The 16,929-nt window shown below is 31.7% G+C and overlaps 1 protein-coding gene across 14 annotated transcripts in view; it reads left to right on the forward strand.

The window, feature by feature from the left end:
• The window catches only part of LOC101957334 (protocadherin alpha-C2), a 213,351-nt gene that overhangs the window by 138,615 nt on the left and 57,807 nt on the right, over positions 1 to 16,929 (forward strand). The window lies entirely within an intron of this gene.

Raw genomic sequence — 16,929 nt, forward strand, 5'->3', positions numbered from 1 at the left:
GCTTTGTGATAGAGATAGCATTTGATTTGTATCTTGAATGGTATACCATTTGATAAAATGTGGCCTATTGGGCTGGGGATGTGGCTCAAGCGGTAGCGCGCTCGCCTGGCATGCGTGCGGCCCGGGTTCGATCCTAAGCACCACATACCAACAAAGATGTTGTGTCCGCCAAGAACTAAAAAATAAATATTAAAAATTCTCTCTCTCTCTCTCTCTCTCTCTCTCTCTCTCTCTCTCTCTCACTCTCTCTTTAAAAAAAAAATGTGGCCTATTCTGTAGCTTACACTTTTCATGAATATCATTTTGGCAAAATATTCTCCATTGAGAAAGGCACTCAGAATATAGCTAATGGCTCCACAACAGTATTTTGTCATTACATAGAAATTATAAGCATGTCTCAGAACATCTATTTGTACTCATATAAAGAAGAAAATAATATTGGGTATAGGACTTAACCTTTTATTTTGCATATTTTTAAATATATTTTACAAAGAAGAAAAATGACTAATTTTTGTGTCAGAAGCATTTGTATGTTCAAGGGTGAACTTACTATTCAAAGTCCATTAAACTTGGATTTAATTTTCTTATTATTTTAGAAGCCAAATATACTTAACAAATAGGTAAGTGCCATATTTAAGATTAATGTATCTAATCAAAGATAAATGATTCAAATACTATAGTTTATTCATAGTGGCTCTTGGCATTTCAAAATTTTTTTGAATGGAGTCAGGAAAATACCTTTTTTTCCTAGGAATTCTACACTATTACTTTCTGACCTTTCTCATAGAAATTATGGATATATAGAGAGAGGTATACAGAGATAAGGAAAGGAAAAAATGAAGCGTTCCTTATTTTGCTCTTTTAGGCTATAAGGGGGAAAGGGAAAGTGGGTTATGAGTTATTCTCTCACAAATAATGATGCTAACTGGAAATAAAATAGATTCACATCCAGCATATTTTTGTAAACTTAATATTATCACATAAGAACCCAATCTGTAAGATATGTCTGGTAAATGCTTGCTGAAGGAGTTAATAAATAAATATGCAAATTTGTGAATTGAATGATAATACTGTTCAACATCTAGGGGAAAGTTTCACTTTTCTACTTTTCCTGTGTATATATAGTTAACAGTTTGATGGTCACTTTCAAATTATGTTGTTTCAGTGATTATTTTCTTCCTCAGCACATGTACTAATCAAACAAATAGCAGAGTGATTTTCTGGTCCAAGAGCTAGCTCAGTGTTATATTCTGGGACAAAGCAAAAGTCCAGTCTATAGATGTCAGTGACAAAGGGATCAATGGGGTCACATGTTGTTTCATTGTGACATTTGCAGTGAGTGCTACTTACAGAATCTCAGTTAATTTTGAGGGAGAAAATGGGTCCCCCCAATATAAACATGAAATATCAAAGCTATTAGTATATGAATACTTTTCCATCAAGAAAATTAACCATTTATTCCTTTTATTTTATTGTTTTCTGTTACAGAGTTGAGAACATTAGTAATGGCTTTGAAGTTTGGGAATCAGGAATTATTTGAGAAACACGTTTTTTACTATAGGAAGGAAATATATATAAATTATAGGAAGACCAATGAACCTGGAAGTTAGAAGGATAATTAGATACTTGAAAATATATCAAGTAACAGTAATCTTCACCACATTTAAAATCTTCTCCACATTTAAAAAGCTTTTTAGTTTTATTGGTGCATATTAATTATATAGAGTAGAAGGGTTTTACTGTGGCACATGCACATAAGATAATTTGATTGACCTCACTACCCATTAACTCCCTTTTCCCTCCTTATCTCCTCTCCTTCCAGATCCCCTTACTCTATCCTAATGGTCTCCCTTCTATTTTCATGAGACCCATTTTTTTCTCTCTAGCTTCTATATGTGAGAAAAAAATGTATGACATTTGTCTTTCTGAGTTTGACTTATTTTACTTAACATGATGCTCTCCATTTCTTTCCATTTTTTCTGCAAATGACACAATTTTCTTCTTCTTTTATGGCAGAATAAAACCCTGTTGTGTATTTTATTTATTCATTACACATTTAAAAACTGATATGTGTAATAAAAAATCAGAGATAGGCTTCTCATAAGTGCAGGAATATTATGCCATCCCATTATCTAGTTCAGCAATCCTTTCTCATCATTGTTGATATTTCACTTTTTGATAGTCCATTGGTTTGCTAATAATTTTTGGAAGTCTGGATATTTCCATATAAATAATGATTTTAAGAACATGAATAAACAACTTATGTACAGCTGAAGTTCTGTAGTTCACACAGGCATTTATTATTTACTTCTTCCTACTCAATAGCATATTGACCCAGTCTCGATTCTTTAGCAAAGAATGCTTGTTGTAGTATTCATGGAATGTCTTAATATCAACAGAATTCTAAAAATATTTATTGCTTGAATTTTATTAAACAAAGTTTCTTTGAAAATCATGAAATTTAAAGATTATGTGTACCTAAGTCATAGTCATTTTGATACATGTGTTCATACTTTGTTCAAATTTTAAGCTCATCTCTCATTTTGTTTACAGTGTACATTAATATAGTAAGTATAAAATACTAAAAGTTGTCGGTTTAGGAAATTTAAAAACATGGTTTTTATTGTGTCTCTCCTACTAATAATATTTAAAAGACATAAACAAAATCGATCCACTGATGATTGTGCAACAAATAGACAATATGTATCTTTTTTTTTGTTAAGAGTCTTGGGTTGGGGTTATAGCTCAGTGGTAGAGCACTTGCCTAGCATGTGTGAGACCCTGGATTCGATTCTCAGTACCACATATAAGTAAATAAAATAAAGGTCCATTGACAACTAAAAAAAAAAAGAGTCTTGATGAGCAATTTAATTTTTTCAGTTTGGTAACTAAGATAGTAAGTACCTCAATATTCCACATGAAAGTTATAGTTTGAACATACCAAAGTCATATTAGTGTATTGTTCTTCTTGAATTAAACCAGTTCCTTTTTTTCTAGGGCCTATTGGATATAGGAGAGTTCTGCTCTGCAGTATCATTTGTTAAAAGTGATAGAATATTTTTGGCATTCAAGTTTTTTTTAAACATATATCCACAAGTAAACTTTCCCATAGGTTAGTGAAATCTTTTCTTATATCTATTTTGACTTTGAGGCTGATAATCACACTTAAAAAAACTTAGGAATACTGTAAGAAAGCTTGCACAGCATATAAAATATATGGAGGTTTAAAAAGTTATTTAAATAGTATACCAGTGTTTGTTGTATAATAGAGAACTTCAAATTCATACTGAAGAATGAAAAATAGCATTATAACTTGAGTGGACAAAAGGAAAAATCTATACTTGGAAAACATGAGTGGCAAAATATTGACAACATGTCTGACAATATTAGTGACCTATTGATTTTTGTTGTCTTTAATATTAGCTGTTAGAGGAAAACAATAATATTCCAGAGACTAAATACATTTAGTTGGGTTGGGAGGAAGGTGGAATAAATTGCTAGAAGGTTTTTTCATTGCTCAAATGCATCTCATATGAATATATTGACATTTGGCAGAACTCAAATATGGAGCACAGCCCAGGATTCTGACTAAAGTATTATAGAGTGAAAGAAATTTGTTGGTAAGAATCATTCTTTAAAAATAAAGCAAAACAATCAAGGTGACCACTTCTTTCATTCTTAGTTTTAATCAATGAGCTAAGGGAATAGTTTGAGATATAAACAAATAAAAAAGATATGAAAAAGATAAAAACAACCGATTAAGATATCTTGGTGGGGTTTTGCATCTATGCTTACCAGTTTAGATTGGTTTATCATTTTCTTTTCTTATTAAGGTTTAGTATCAAGGGTTATGTTGGCTGTATTGAACAAGTTAAAATTTTTTTCTTTCTATTTTTATTTCTATTCCCTGCCCAAATTTGTTAATATTGGTGATTTGGTTTTCTTAACTTTATCTGGTAGAATTTACTAGTGAAGCTCTCTGTGTCTTTGTTTATAAAACATATCTTTTTCATCTTTCATCTATTTCCTCCTCAAGCTATAAATGCAGAAGGCCATTATATATTCATTTGGAACTTGTTTTAGAATCTAGGAGCAGATTCTACTCTGTGTTGCAGAGAAAGAAAAAGGCCTTTTATTCTATTGCATCCCAAGTATTCTTGGCTATTTCTAGAGCCATATGGTTGCCATGTACATGTATTCTGTTTTCATAGTGGAACTCAAATGATAAAATCTAAAATGTACTCTTTTAATCCAGGCACATATGGATCTTATTTTTTATTTTTGTTATATATGACAGAAGAATGCATTACAATTCATATTACACATATAGAGCACAATTTTTCATATTGCTGGTTGTACACAAAGTAGTCACATCCTTCATGTCTTCTTACATGTACTTAGGGTAATGATGACCACTGCATTCCACCATCTTTCCTACCCCTGTGCCCCCTCCCTTCCTTTTTCCCCTTTTCTCTATCTAGAGTTCATTTAATCCTCCCCCCACTCCTAGCATAGTACAGGTCAACATCCTTAAATCAGAGAAATTATTCTGCATTTGGTTTTTGGGGATTGGCTAATTTCACTTAGCATTATGTTCTCCAGCTTCATCCATTTACCTGTAAATGCTATGTTTTTATTCTCTTCTAATGCTGAATAATATTCCATTGTGTATATATACCACATTTTCTTTATCCATTCATCTACTGAAGGGCATGTAGTTTGTTCCACAGTTTAGCTATTGTAAATTGTGCTGCTATAAACATTGATGTGGCTGTGATCCTGTAGTATTCTGTTTTTAAGTCCTATGGGTATAGAACGAGGAGTGAGTTAGCTGGGTCAAATGGTGGTTCCATTCCCAGTTTTCCAAGGAATCTCCATACTGCTTTCCATATTGGCTGCACCAATTTTCAGTCCTATGGATCTTAATCTTAAGCAGAGGCTACAGTTGTTTTGATTAGAATAAAAATGGTGTTCGCAACAAATAAAAACAACCAGCTAAGATATTTTGTGGGGTTTTGCATCTATGTTTATCAGTTTAGAATGGTTTATCATTTTCTTTTCTTATTAGGGTTTGGTATTAAGGTTATGTTGGCTATATTGAACAAGTTAAAATTTTTCTCTTTCTATTTTTATTCCTATTCTCTGCCTATGTTTGTTAATATTGGTGATATGGTTTTCTTGACTATCTGGTGGAATTTACTAGTGAAGCTCTCTGTGACTTAAGTTTTAAGTGTGGGAAAATTTAAATCATGAAATTAAATTTATTAATAATAGAAGTATTCATATTTTTACTTTCCATGTTTCATTTTTGGAAATTTAGTTCAAGAAATATGTTTTATAAAGAAAAAAATTATTGGAAATTTCAGTCCATTACTGAAGAGAGTAGTTGCCCATCTGTGAATGGAAGAATAGGTAAAATTTCAAAATTTCTGTTTCAGGAAGATAATAGTTTGAAAATGGCTTATAAGCCATTAAAGTTTCACCATCGCTGACCAGAGAATCTGAAATCCTTAGGCAATTTCATCTAAACTTTCAAAAATCTTGGCATAAAGTGTGTATGTCCTTTGTGATCTTTATCATACCTGCAGGGTCTGTAGTGAGAGTCTTCTTTTCAATCCTGGTATTATTACCTCTCAGTTTTCACGACTGGACTTGAAATAGTTCATTAATTATATTAGTCTTTCCAAGGTAATGTTTGGTTTCTGGGGTTCTCTTTTTTATACATTTGCTTCTATTTTATTAATCTCTGCTCTTTCTTGTTCATATTCAGTATGCCATTTGTCTTCTACTTTCTAGTTCAGCTTACTGATTATAGGCTTTTGTCATTTGTAATGTATGGATTTAAAGCTGTAAATTTTCCACTAGCAATGGCATTAGCTGCCTCATGCTAATCTTATTTAAAAATTTTAAGTGAGATGTAACATACATAAAAGTTCATACATTGTAAGCACACAGCTTACTGAAGAATCCAAAGCTAACACAATCATGTAACTACAACAGAGGTAAAGAAATTGAGCATTACTAGTACCCTAGACATCCCTTCTAAAATGTAACCATCATCATGGGTTTCAACATGTAGTATATTGTAGTCATATATAATATAATCGGATTAATCATATATGATCATATACTGTGCTTCTGTTTTCATGTTGGGACTTTTTTCACTCAGTAGTATATTTGTGTCACTTATCTGGGCTGGTATGTGTAGCAAAAATTCATCTGTTAAATTTCTGTATGGTTTTATTGCACAAATCCACCATAAGTTATTTATCCTTTTTCTGTTGATGGAGTTTTTTTCAAGTTTGTTTTTATTGTAAGCAATTCTGATGTAAACATTTTTTTCATGTCTTTTGGTACACATATATTTACATTTTTGTTGGATATATAATTGGTAGTAGGAGTTTCTTGATTATAAAGTATTTGTATGCTCAGTTTAATAGCTACCAAATTAGTTGTACCATTTTTTTTCTCCCACTAGCAGCATTTGAGATTTTCAGTTATTACACATGCTTTTAATACTTAGTGTCATCAGCATCTTTAATTGTCATCATTATGGTGGTATGATTGATTAGTATCTCATTTATTAGTTCTAGATTTTTTATTGAATGGTAATTAAGTACCAAACAGTTTGCATCAGTGACTACTAAAATGTTAATTCCATTCACCCCTCCCTTGCATTATATAATTTTTCAAGTCAGGTTTATTGGTCATTTGGAAATATTGGTTCACTGAGATATTCAGACCTTCTATATGCAGATACATTTTACTATACAATATTTTTTAAAAAGCCCACACATTTGTTCATTCTACCACTGATCTCACCTGAAAATCTTAGTATTAGGATTCTGGAAGCTCACAGTGGTGGACACAAGTTTTCCAAAAGTCTAATTCACATTCAAAATCTTGAATTTATTATCTACAATAAATATTGTCAATTATTCCCCTTGTAATGACAGGCCCATTCCATTCATTTTTGAGAGAATATTTGTCAAATATTCTTATTTACACTTGATATTAGCCAAAAGGCCAAGAAGTGATGAATATTCACATATAAATACCTGTAGTTTGTCAGTCTTTCTTGTCAGTAAAAATAGTGTTCCATTAAAAAAAAAAAAGTGCTTTGTTCATCCCACAACTCAAAACAATCACCGAGTGCTTTTCTTTGAGGCAACCATCATTCTTAAGGATGCAACAGAAGTATTTTTGGCATACTTCCTATTTCCATTTCCTCACACAAAATATTTAAAAGATGTGTACCTAATTGTTGAGATTTATCAGTATAAAAATTAATAATATCCAATGCTTCATCAAAATTGCTTTTTGACATGACAAGATTGCTATTTTTCTTACTGCAAATGAGTACAATGATTACTACACAGCTTGGAGCTACTGTCTTGACTCCATCTATCATGCCCAGTTTTAACCATCAATGCCTTTACATCATCAGTGCAAATGTAAAGACAGTTAAAAAGGCAAATAGTGTTTTAGCATTATTTTGAACATAAATTGGAACTGATGTAGACACCCAAAGGATCTACAGATCACACTTTGAGAATCACTGTTCTAATTTTATTATTCCTTCTTTCTTTATTAATGATAAAATTTCTGTCAAGGGAATAAACTTCTTCTCAACTTTTTGATTAACCTGAAATATAGTTCACATAGGGAAGGCAAGATAAATACTTCTTTCCCTTCATTTTATGGTTTTGAAAGTAATCAATTGATTCTTTACTTTCCTACAAAAAGGACCAATGAATTTTTCACCTGTCACAGTTTCTTAGACTTAAACTTATTTGATAGGTCTCAATACATTGCATTTATTAATCTTATTACTCAAATTATGCTAACTTTACTAAGTGGGGTTCTGTTTAGATTAACTGCTGAGTCTCTCTCTGTATGGGTCTTGTTTTGAACCTTTTATTCTGAAATAATTATAGATTCACACAAAGTTACAAAAGTAATACAGAGAGGTCCCAAGTGTTCCTCATCCAGTTTCGTCAGTGATGACATCCTGAGTCTTTTTTATACTACTCTTGATAGTTTTTAGAACACTTCATTGCTTTCTGATATGACAAGATGTCCAAGTCAACTTGTATATTTCCTGTCCCAAACTTGGAAACAGCCATTCCATACTCATCTAACTTGTGATGTATTACATCTTTTAAAAAATTAATATCCCTTAATTTAATAACAGAAAATACCTAGAGATACTGATATTCTATAACAATAAGCATACATATTATTCAAATCGTATTTCTAAAAATCATCTCACACTAAAAATAATTTAAGGACCCTTGGAGAATGGCTGATTCCAGGTCTGGCACAGGAAATATACAAGGTGATTTGGACATCTTGTCAAATCAAAAAGCAATGAAGTCCTCTAAAAACTACCAAGAGTAATGTAAAATGTCATCATCAAAGGATGTCATCATCAAAAAAACTGAGTGATAAACACTTGGGACCTCTCTGTATTACTTTCGTAACTTTGTGTGAATCTATAATTATTTCAGAATAAAAAGTTTAAAACAAGACCCACACATGAGAAAGACTCAGCAGTTAATCTAAACAGAACCCCACTCAAGTTCAGCTTTTTGAGGTTTTTACTTAATTAATCAGTATTACATTTGTATCCATTCTCCCATCTGCAAAATCTCACTTTTCATCTCATTTGTTATTCCATACTGCTTAAATGATGGACTTAGAAAATAATGCCAGCACTACTCTAACTACATGACTACTGTAATGTTTTAATATTTTTTGTCATTCTTTCTTTTTGTAAGGTATACCGCAGTAGACAGATACAATCAAATTACTGAATTTTAAAATCTCTTGAAATAGTTCCTCTCGTGTATAAACCATCAATTTAGATATAATAATTAGGCTCATTCAGTTCAAGTTGCTTTCAAATTTAGGCCTTGCTTTTTAAATTTAACTTTATTTTATTATTATGTGAAATATTTCCATGGTTCCAAAATAAGTTCATAAAACAAGATATATTTAGTCTAACATCTGTTGTTCCATACAATACTCATTCTTCTCTACTTTGATTTTTTTTAGTTGAAGATATAAACTCAATTATGTCAAAATGAATCCTAATGTTAAAAAGAATCAATAATATATAAGTTCAAGATTACTCTATAAGTATTATATAGAAATATACCTTGCTTCTTAATAGTGTTGATTAACAGAAATTTCCTATTTTAATGATATTCAATTCATTGATATATTTCTTTTTACTTAGTATTCTTTCTATCCTTTTAAAGAAAATGTAGCCTATTTCAAGATCATGAAGACATATTTCCTGTTTTCTTCTAGATTGTTGCTGTCTGATAGAACTTGCTGACATGTAAAAAATTTTCTGTATCTGCAGGTAGACCTGTGGCTACTGGGCATTGGAAATGTGTCTAATGAAACTGAGGGATCAATGGCTAATGTTATTAATTTTAATTAAGCTTAAATTAAAATAGCCACCTCTGGCTAATAATGTAGTTCCAGAAACTTTCTTTTTTTAACTTGAAATTTAGATCTTGAATACCTGATACTATTTTTGAGTACAATATAAAGTAGGAGTCAAGATTTGTTTTTGTTTGTTTATGTAAATCCAGTAGGATTTTCTATATATACACAATATTTAACAAAAGACCATCCTTTTCTCACTATGTACTCTACAGTGCTCACTTTGTCATAAATTTTATATATATATATATACTTATTTATGTATACACACACACACACACACACATATATATATATATATATATATATATATATGAACATTTATTCTGTTTCTGGACTCTATCTTATTTCATTAGTCTATTTGTCTATTCTTTTATTTCTCTTTTTAAAATTTGTTCTACTTAGTTGTACATGACAGCAGAATGTATTTCAATTCATCATATGCAAATGAAATGCAACATTTCAATTCTCTGGTTGTACATGGTGTAGAGATGCACCATTCATGCAGTCATACATTTACCTAGGGTAATGAGGTCCATCTCATTCCACCATCTTCTTCTAGACCCATTAACCCCTCCCCAACCTCCCCCTTGCTCAATCCAAAGTTTCTCCATTTTTCTCATGCCCGGCCCCCATAATGGATCAGCATCCATTAATCAGAGACAACGTTTGGCTTTTAGTTTTTTGGGATTGGCTTACTTCACTTAGCATGATATTCTCCAACTCTCTCCATTTACCTGCAAATGCCATAATTTTATTCTCTTTTAATGCTGAGTAATATTCCATTGTGTAAAGAAACCATGGTTTCTTTATTCATTCACCTATTGATGGGCATCTAGGTTGGTTCCACAGTTTAGCTATTGGGAATTCAGCTACTATAAACATTGGTGTAGCTGTGTCACTATAGAATGCTGATTTTAAGTCCTTTGGGTATAGATGGAGGAGTAGGATAGCTGGATCAAATGATAGTCCCATTCCAAGTTTTCTAAGGAATTTCAACACTGCTTTCCAGAGTGGTTGCACCAATTTGCAGTCCCACCAACAATGTATGAATGTACCTTTTCCCACACATCCTCTCCAACACTTATTATTGCTTGTATTCTTAATAACTGCCATTCTGACTGGGGTGAGATAAAATCTTAGAGTATTTTAATTTTCATTCCTCTAATTACTAAAGATTTTGAACATTTTTCATATATGTGATGATTGCTTGTATATCTTCTTCTGAGAAGTGTCTGTTCAGTTCCTTAGCCCATTTATTGATTGGGTTGTTTGTTTGTTTTTTTTTTGGATTAAGTTTTTTTTTTTTTAGTTCTTTATATGGAGATTAGTACTGTGCATGTGGTAAAAATTTGCTCCCATATTGGAGGCTTTTTCTTCACCTCAATGGTTCTTTTGCTGAGAAGAAGCTTTTTAGTTTGAATCTATCCCATTTATTGATTTTTTTTAGTTGTAGTTGGACACAATACCTTTATTTTACTTATTTGTTTTTATGTGGTGTTGAGGATGGAACCCAGTTCCTCGCATGTGCTAGGCAAGCACTGTACCACTGAGCCACAATCCCAGCCCCTGATTCTTGATTTTATTTCTTGTGCTTTTGGAGTCTTTTTAAGGAAGTCAGGGCCTAATCTGATATGATGAAGATTTGGGCCTAGGTTTTCTTCTGTTAGGTGCAGGATTTCTGGTCTAATTCCTAGGTCCTTAATTCACTTTGAGTTGAATTTTGTGCATGGCGAGAGATAGAGGTTTAATTTCATTTTGTTGCATTTGGATTTCCAGTTTCCCCAGCATCATTTGTTGAAGAGGCTATTCTTTCTCAAATGTATGTTTTTGGCACCTTTGTCTAGTATGAGATAACTGTATTTATATAGGTTGGTCTCTGTGTCTTCTATTCTGTACCATTGTTCTACATGTCATTTTGGAGCCAATACCATGCTGTTTTAGTTGCTGTTGCTCTGTAGTATAGTTTAAGTTCTGGTACTGTGATGCCTCTTGCTTCGCTTTTCTTACTAAGATTGCTTTGGCTATTCTTGATCTCTTATTTTAGTCTATTTGTCTATTCATTCTGTGTTAAATATAGTAGCTTTAAATTTGTGTTGATATGCAATTATGTAAGTGGTATTTTTTTTGTCTCTGAGATTAGCTTAGCTATTTTGGGCCCTTTGCATTTCTATATAAATTATGGAATCAGTTTGTTAGTTTCTACCAAGACTCCTGATTTGAATTTAATTGGTATGACATTGGATCTATAGAAAGTATGGGGTATGTTGACAATATTTTAATTGGATTTTATTGAGACTACAAAAATATGGGTTTTTTTGACATATTGACAATATTGAGACATCCAATTCATTTACAAGGAATAATCTTCCATTTATTTTATTTACTATTTTTCTCAGCGTTTATATATGTTTGGAATGAGCTATCTTTTGACAACTAGCAAATAAAAGACATATTACGTTTAAATGAACAGTAACAAAGATGACAATTGATATGTCAAGAAAAAAATAAAAGCCAGAAAATACTGGAATGACCTTCAAAGAGCTGAAGGAAAGTATCAGTATACTTAGAATTTTATTTTATTTTTTATTTTTTTAAAGAGAGAGAGAGAGAGACAGAGAGACAGAGAGAGAGAGAGAGAGAGAGAGAGAGAGACAGAGACAGAGAAACAGAGAGAGACAGAGACAGAGAGAGACAGAGAGAGAGAGAGAGAGAGAGAGAGAGAGAGAGTTTTTAATATTTATTTTTTAGTTTTTCGGCTGATACAACATCTTTGTTTTGTATGTAGTGTTGAGGATCGAACCCGCTTGAGCCACATCCCCAGCCCAAACCTAGAATTATATACCCAATGAAATAGCCTTCAAAAAGGAAGGTAAAGAAAAATATTTTCAAATTAACCAAAGCTTAGGTAGAGTATCCCAAGCAGATCTGTACCAAAAGAAATAGAACGTGATTTCTGTAGGTATATGGAAAATATTCCCAGGTCGAATTATAGAAATATTTTAAGTAAGAAAGAAGATGAGGTGAATATTCACTGATTAAAACAAAAACACTATTTACATCTAATGAGTGAAAAATCACTGGGTCAGTGATAGTCTGTGAGCAAGAATTTGAAAGCATTAAAAGAAATAAAATTGACAAGAAATGATATAAAATTATGATTTGGCAATTCTTTGTGTGCCCTCAGCTGAACTGTTCAATAAAGCAGACACTAGCCATATATGACTACTGAGTGCTTGAAATGTACTGCAAGTATAAAAGCAGGTTTTGAAAGATTCAAAAGGCAATTTTGCATACTAGAATAAAAATGTAATAAGAACTGAAATATATGATAATAGTAATAAAAATATGAGTCAAGATCAACAGAATTAAAATGCTATAACGTCATTTCATTTTCCTGGAAGCACTAGAACTAGAAACTATTTAGACTTTAAAGTCAAGGATGTATGTTGTAGTCTCTAGAGTAATCCTCTTAAAATATTAAAAGAATATTTAACAAATAAGCTAATCATGGGGAGAGAGTAGGATAAAAGTTATTTAATGCAAAAGAAGGCAAAAATGAGAAAAGGACAATTTAAACATATGGGACAAATAAAAACAAATGACAGATTTAAATTTTTGTATGCTAGTAATTATAGACTAAACCCTCAAGTTAACAGAGATAGACCAGTTAGAAATTAAACACTTATATGTCACTTGCTAGAGACACACCTTTATTTCAAAGACAAAACAAAGTAAAAATTAAAAAGATGGGAAGAGATAACATGTGAACACATCAAAAAGAAATAATATAGCTACTATGTCAGTTATAGTAGACTTTAAGTCTTATGTATATAGATAGGGTTATTATATGATGATAAAAGGGTCAATCCATTAGGAAGATAAACTAGTCATAAATTTCAATGCAATATTATCCTCTTTAATTACATTAAGTAAAGATGGCTGGCCTCCAATAAGAAGTAGAGAAATCCATAATTAGAATGTGAAATTTTAACATACAAGGAGACAAAAGAAAAATCATAAGAATAAAAAATCTGGAATAACAGTATTAACAAGTGTGTATACATGTGTGTGTTGAAAAACATTATTATTAGTGAAACATACTCATATTATTGTATGTAGCTGTATATCCTTCATTCCCATTGTATAATATTTTCAGGGTCTGAGTGTTCAATCTTTGTAAATGTTCTACATGTTCATGAAAAGATAGTATTCTGAAATAGCTTGTTGTATTGTTCTATGCAGCCATTAAGTCAATTTTATTAGTAGTATTGTTCAAATATTGTGTGCTTTTTAATTTTTTTATCAGTTACTGAGAAAATTATATTAAAGTATATTGCTATGAATTATGAATTGTTTAATTCTTCTTGGATTCTATTTTTTTTTGCTTTATAAGTTGTGAACCTTTTTATTTAGGTGTGTAACTAAATTTAAATTTGTAGTATCTTCCTGCTAAATTAAAACTTTTGGCATTATTTATTATTCATTTCTACTTCTGCTGGTGATGAACTACTATGGTTTTCTTTGCTTGAATGGTCAACAGTGAATTTTTTAAAAAAATATTTTTAGTTGTGGATGGACACAATTTCTTTATTTTATTCATTTATTATTTTTTATGTGGTGCTGAGAATCAAACCCAGTGCCTCACACATGCCAGGCAAGTGCTCTACCACTGAGCCACAACCCCAGACCCGAGAATGACTTTTTTCTTGTCATTTTTGAAATGATACTTTTTCCCTGAGTATTGAATTTTAGGTTGTCATTTATTTCCTTTTTTGCTACATTAAAGTTATCTCCTCCTTATCTTCTGGGTTCCACTGTGGTTATTGTGCTGTTTTATTAATAGTTTATTATGTTTTTTTCAATTTTACTAATTTTAAACTCTTGTGTGTTAAAAACACCAGTATGTTGTTAAAAACACCCTTTCAGTTTTAAAAAACTATTTTTGGTGCTGGGGATTCAAGCCAGGGCCCCTCATATGCTTGGCAAGCACTCTAGCACTGACCTACGTCACTAGCAAGTTTTAAATTTTGTTATTATGTTTTTCGTTTAGAAAATTGTAATTATTATTATTCAAACCTGCTAGGATTTTTTTATTGTTTTCTGTTTCTTGAAATTATTTTAACCTTGCCTTTTATTTATTTAACTATATTAAATCTCCATCTTACAATTCCAAAGTCTGAAGACTGCAAGTATATTTCTGCTGTGTATTCTTTCAGCTGGTTCTTGTTTGCAGCTCCATATTTTCTGTGTGCCAGGTTTTCTTTGACTCGTCATGGTCATTATCCTGAAAATATTTGTCAGGATATCATGAGGTCTTTCCTTCAGGATAAATTTTTATTTACTTCTTCCAGTAACTGAATATATTGCTTGTAATGCACTTTAAATCAAATTCAAGACTTGAGGGTCCAGCTATTTAGACTATATATTTACAGCTGAAAATATGTAGGATGTTCAGTACTTAATTGTTAATGGGATTTTTTTTTCCTTTCCTGTTTACCTTCTATTGCCAATTCAAACTCCTCAGCAGTTCTCTGAGGTGGTAAATAGATGAGCTTTGTTTTTATATACCATTAGCTGGAGAATTTAGTCCTTTCGAATTTCAGACTAAAGTAGTTTGTTTGCTTGCTTGTAGCACCTCAAATCTGTGACTTCACACATGCTAGGCAAGTACTCTGCTACTGAGCTACAATCTTCAGTCCCTAATGTAGTTTGAAGATCCTGTAAAGGTCCCCATTTTAAATATATCCTGGTTCTTAATTTCTGTCTTCCTTACTCCATATTTATCTGATTTTATATCTAAGTTTATGTTTACATAGAATTTCTGAACAAAAATCAAGCTCAATATTCTGGTTTCCTCCAGAATTTGTCCCAGCAGTCCCCCATTATCTTGTCAGATCTCCAGGGCCTTTTAAGATAATTATCTTAATGTTTCATCCATAATACTTAGATATTTTCAGTAGGATGGCTGCTGTGAATAATTTAGGTTGCCATTATTTGATATTCCCTGTAATTCAGTGTTATCACTAGCAGACTAGCAACTAAGTCATATTGAAATGCCTTTTTTCAATTACTTTTTAAAATTTATTCTTTTTAGTTATACAGCAGAATGTATTTTGTCATATCATACATACATGGAGTATAACTTCCCATTCTTATGGTTGTATATGATGGGAAGTTATGCTGGTCATGCATTCATACATGAACATAGGAAAATTATGTCCCATTCATTCTACTGTCTTTCTCATTTCCATACCGACTCCTTTCCCCCTATTTCCTCCATCCCCCCCCCATTGTGAGTCAGCATCCTCATATCAGAGAGGATATTCTGCATTTGGTTCTGGGAGATTGGCGTATTAAATGTTTGTTTAATATGGCTTAAAATATTTAAATTACATTTATTTTTTTAAAGAATGCCTTTATTTTACCCAAACCTTTTTAGAGGGATTTCTGTCTCTAGATTAGAGATAGAAATCTCTATCTATCTATCTCTAGATTAGATAATCTATCTCTAGATTAGAGGGATTTGGGGGAAATGATTCATAAGTAAGATCTACTATGAAATATTTAGGAATTGAACTGGAGAGCAAATGCTTTCACTTAAAACATTTGCATAAACTGTCTTTATTGAAGGTGATATTTGTAGCTTTACTTGACATAAAACCATTTCCCAATACCTCTATTCTACCCATTCCACTGATAACACATTTTTTGAGCACAAAATATTCAAAGTATAGAGAGAAGTAAGAAATAATCAACATTATTAAAATATATTTAATAATACATAAGTAAACCATCAATTATAATCAGTTAGATTAAAACCACGATGGAAACAAGTTCACTCCACCTAGATAGCTGAGAGGGGAGTTCATACCCCATATTGATGAATATTAATGAATATTGATGAAGTATGTTGTCTGTTGGAAAGCAGGGGCAGGCAGGGAAATTTTCCCAAGTAGGATATCCCTTTAGCAGAATATTAATGGTTGATCTGGGAAGCAAGCGGGGAGGGTAGAGTGGAGGATGAGAATTTTAGCCACAGTAGTAACTATAAATAAAGGTCTGGAGGAATGAGAAAGCATAGAAATTAAAATCATTTGATTTAGTCAAAACATGCTATACATGTAAAAGCAAGTTAGAAACGTGGCTGTATAACCAATATGATGCTGCAATCTGTACATGTGGAAAAATAAGAATTCATACCCCATTTTAATCAAATATATGATATGTCAAGATCATTGTATTGTCTTGAGCAACTAATAAAAAAAAGTGGACAAAAAAAACAGGCAACTAAAAAAAAAGCAAGGTAGAACTTCAGGGTTGATAAGTAAATGAGAATCAGGCATAGAAGATTGTTCAATGAATTGCTTAGGATTTTAGAATTTATCTTAAGAATACGAAGAGCCATTAAGAATGAAAAAAAATCTAAAAACAACTTTTGCATTAAATGGACATCACAGGCATTTCAGAAAA

Source organism: Ictidomys tridecemlineatus, chromosome 1 (genome assembly GCF_052094955.1).
Source record: "Ictidomys tridecemlineatus isolate mIctTri1 chromosome 1, mIctTri1.hap1, whole genome shotgun sequence".
Classification (NCBI taxonomy): Eukaryota; Metazoa; Chordata; class Mammalia; order Rodentia; family Sciuridae; genus Ictidomys; species Ictidomys tridecemlineatus.